The 4,413-nt window shown below is 43.8% G+C and overlaps 1 protein-coding gene across 1 annotated transcript in view; it reads left to right on the forward strand.

Moving 5' to 3' along the window:
• The window catches only part of LOC101844581 (sodium/potassium-transporting ATPase subunit alpha-4), a 45,073-nt gene continuing 40,660 nt past the window's right edge, over positions 1-4,413 (forward strand). The window contains exons 1-2 of the mRNA XM_040738612.1: positions 1-145; positions 1,127-1,344. The gene's annotated coding sequence lies outside the window, so the exon portion shown is untranslated. The remainder of the gene's footprint in view (positions 146-1,126; positions 1,345-4,413) is intronic.

Consider the following 4,413-nt stretch of genomic DNA (forward strand, 5'->3'; position numbering starts at 1 on the left):
CCAGAAGAGGGCGCTGGATCTCCTGGAACTGGGTTACAGATGGCTATGAGCAGCCATGTGGGTGCCGGGAACTGAACCTGCCTGGGTCCTCTGCAAGACCAGCCAGTGCTCTTACCTGCTGAGAAGCTTCCCACCTCCTCTAACCGTAAGACTTGTGTGATTGACATTAAAGACAAGATCTCATTAGGAAAGGGAACAGAATAGACGTTTGTGGATGGGTGGAAGAGAGCTGGAATGGGAGAATCAAGTGATGGGGGAGAGAAAGGGAGTTGTGGGAGGGAATATGGGGAGAGACGGCTAAAACTGAGGGGCACTTGAGGGGTAGTATGAAAACCTAACACAGAGGAAACTCTCTAAAATATATGCATATATGAAGGTGATCTAAATGACATTGCCAAATTATGGGGGAGACAGAGTCCCAAGTGACCATCTCTTGTCATCAAATGAAGCTTCCAGTACCAGGAATGAGTTACGTCTAATTGAGTTGTTGGCCAGAAGGGATCCACGGGAACTCCCAAAAACCCAGGCTGTTACCAAGATCATAGGTTGTTCCCCATAAACTGACAGCAAAGCCCTATTGCTGAAGATAACACCTATATAACTCATTGAACATGAAGAGGCCGAGCTGATGCCTACGTAGGGCCTTCACCTCTGTGTTCCAGGGTCTTTGGAACAGGAAGGTACTCTGCATGTTATCAAAAGAGAAATGTAAGCACCAAGCCAGCCTCAAAACCTTTGTCTACAGTGCACACCCTGCACCATATGTTAGGGCAACGGTGACGCAAAGCTTGTAGGAGTAACCAGCCAATAACTGATCTGACTTAAGGCCCAGACCACGAGATGGAACCCATATCCAACACTGCTCCGTAGCTAAGAACCTGAGACAGCCCAGAGACCTAGGGTAAAACCAAGGAAGACTGGTCTAAAAAAAAAAAAAATGCAAAAAAATGATAAAATCATTCTTAATGGCATTCTGTATACTCATAGATAGGTACTTTGTTCGGCCATCATCTGAGAGGCTTCCTCCTGCAGCAGATGGGAACAAGTATAGAGACCCACAGCCAGACATCACACAGAGAGCTGCAGAGCCTGAAACACTCGGTCCTAATTGAGATGTCTCCATCAGGTTCTTCCCCTCAGAGCTCAGGAAACCTCGTGGAAAGAGGTGGCAGAAAGAGACAGAAGGCATGGAGGACACTGAAGACACGAAATCCTCTAAACCAACGTGAGCAAAGCCCACGTGGACTCAGACCTAAGCAAGCAGCACGCACAGGCCCTGCACGAGTCTGCCCCAGGTGCTCACATGATGGCCTCCAGCTCAGTGTTTTCACCCCTGAGTGTGTGGTGAGTGGGTCTCTGATTCTTCCGCCCTCTCTTGGGCTCTTTTCCCTCTGTTGGTTTTGTTACGGTGGCGTTTCCACCCAAGCCCCTCTTCCCCATCTCCCCTCCCCCCCATCTCCCACCAAACCCTGCTGCATCTCAGAAAGCCCACCAAATGATGGCTCCTCCCCCAGAGATACTCAAGACCACTCCCACAGGGTATTTAAAGTGCCCCCCCCCCCAGAATAGACTCTTTCCGGTCTCCCTCTCCCATCTCCTCTCTGGGGGGGGGGGGCTGAGAGGCCATTAAATGTGGGCTTTTTCTAATTCGGTTTGATTTGGTCTGATTTGGATTGCTGCATCGGCAGAGAAATTTATAGGGGTGTAGGGACGTTTCAGGTTTGTCTTGTTTAACTTTGATCTGATAGGATTTTTTATCGTTTGTATTTTATATTTATTTATTAATGGTTTTTCGAGACAGGGTTTCTCTGTATTGCTTTGCAGACTGTCCTGGAACTCACTCTGTAGACCAGACTGGCCTGGAACTCGCAGAGATTCACCTGCCTCTGCCTGCGGAGTGCTGGGATTAAACGCATGCGCCACCGATGCCCCGCGTTGTTTATTTTTTTTTTTTAATGAATGAATAAATGAGTGAAAACCTAGCCACTAGGGTAAAGGTTAACAACTAAACTGTCATTTATATCTGCTGGGAGAGGGAAAATCAAGTTTTTCCAGTGGACTGACACTGACTATATCGACACTCCAGGGGAAGGTCTCATGTTCAGGGACAATTGACCGACAAATAATGGACGCCACTGTATTTTTGGGTGCTTTCATTTGGTTATGGTTTGGTGTTTGGTTTTTGCTTGTTTGCTTTTTCTTTTTGAATATCAATGTATTTTGTGTTCCAGGTTTTGGGGGTTTCATTTTATATTGATTTTTTTTCTGAGAAAGAACTTAAAGTTGGGTGGGAAGGGAGGCAGAAAGAATCTGGAAGGAGTTGGGGGAGAGGAAGAATATGATCAGAATATATTTAAATTTCAAAATTGTTGTATATGATAAAAATGTAAAAAACAAACAGACTGAGAAAACATTTGCAGTGTGAGCGGCAATAGAGTCCAACAGCTCAATTAAAAAAAAGAAAACAATGTAAAATTGAACAAATGATAGTATAATTCACAAAAAGGAAAATGCAACCCAGAAAACCCATCAACATATTGGAAAATGCTCACACCACGGACGGTCATTTTACAAAATGAAAACCCTGAGCCATCAAGGTCACCCTGTGCGGAGGGTGGACTCTGTTTCCTCTGACTGCTAAGCTCCAGGGCAGGGCCATTTTAATAGCAGTTGGCAGAGTGTCTTAAGATTTTAAATGAGCTTACCATATGATTCAGCAATGGAAATCGATTCTACAGAAATAGAGGCTAAAGCTACCTCTAACCAGTTTGCCACCGTGGCAATGTTTTTCATGGTTAAGAAAACAATCATAAAACAGCCTATCAACGTCTCAGCTGTGGGAGTTACTGTGCAAGCCATGGTCAATACAGACTACGGAAAGCCTGCAGTCGCTGAAAAACAAGATTCAGGCACCTGACAAGTTGATAAATGAAGGATAGTTGGATGGTCATGCAGAGGTTAAAAATAAATCTCCTCTTGGGTCTCTATTTGAATAAACATAAGAAAAACTGGGAAGATGGGCGGCATATTACTATCAGTTGTTTCAGCTTTGGAAAGTTTATGGGAAAGGAAAAGGGGACTTCTGGCTTTTATTTTATGCTTTTGTTTTGTTTTGTTTTTTGAGACAGGGTTTCTCTGTGTAGTAGTCCTGGCTATCCTGGGACTTACTCTGGCCTTGAACTCAGAGATCCGCCTGCCTCTGCCTCCTAGGATTAAAGGTGTTTGCTGCCACCACCCAGCCTATACTTTTTTTAAATACAAAATCTCACTATGTAGCCCAGGCTGGTCTCAAACTCAAGGTTCTCTTGGTTCATCTCCTGAGTGTTGAGATTATTTTATTTTATATATAGCAGAGGAAATTCATGTGTGTTAGTGTGTGCATATGTGTGTGGAGGTCAGAGGCTGATGCAGGGAGTCTTCTATTACCCTCCACCTCAACCCTTGAGACAAGGTCTCATGACCTGGGAGCTCATTGATTGAGCTAGAGTGGCTGGCCTGCCATCCCCAGGGACCCTCTTGTCTCCATCTCCCTAGCCCTGTGAGCACAGACACACATCACCACACCCCAGCACCCGGATTCTCATGTGGGTGCTAAGAGCTGAGGTCCCTGGGCTTGCATGGTGAGCTCTTCACAGACCCAGCTATGTCCATAACCCCATTTGTTTTCTTATTTTACTAAGAAGGAGGACAATCTCTGAGGACAGAGACTAACCTCTGTTCTGTCTGGGAAGGGGAAGAAGTGAGAAGGACCTCACTGGTGTGATAGATGCTATAGGTCCCACCGTAGTCAAATCCACAAGCAGCCAAAACGCAGTTAAACAAATATCAAATGACGGAAAAGTATGTGATCTCATAACTGAAAAATATAATAATAAAAATGAGCTGCTTCAGATCCTTTTGAATAAAGTGTTAAAAATAATTAGCACAATGCACTAACAATTAGTAAAAAGAAAAAAAAAGGCCATGATGGCGAGGGGGAGGGGCATATGGGATGGTTTGAAGGGAGAAAAGGAATGTTGTAATTATATTATAACCTAAAAATTTTTTAAACGATTAAAGCATAATTAGCACGTAAAAGTCAAGGCACTTAGTGAGATATTAGAGAAGGTAAACAGAAGAGATAAACACATGATTTAATTTTATACATTTATTTTTGTGTGCAGGTGCATGACGTAAATGTGTAGGTCAATTGGGAGGAATGAAAGGTGAATGTAAGTGGACCATGAGATGCATCAGCTAGTAATATTTTATTGTCAGAAAGGTGACTATTATTTCATTTACCTTCCTGGATCTTACATGGTGGCAACAAAGAACCATTTCCTGAAAGAGGTCCTCTGATAGTCACATCCACACTTCCAAACGAGTACAAATGAGTAAATGATAATATGTTTGTCATAGGGGAGACTTAACTAA

Source organism: Mesocricetus auratus, unplaced genomic scaffold (genome assembly GCF_017639785.1).
Source record: "Mesocricetus auratus isolate SY011 unplaced genomic scaffold, BCM_Maur_2.0 Super-Scaffold_100676, whole genome shotgun sequence".
Classification (NCBI taxonomy): Eukaryota; Metazoa; Chordata; class Mammalia; order Rodentia; family Cricetidae; genus Mesocricetus; species Mesocricetus auratus.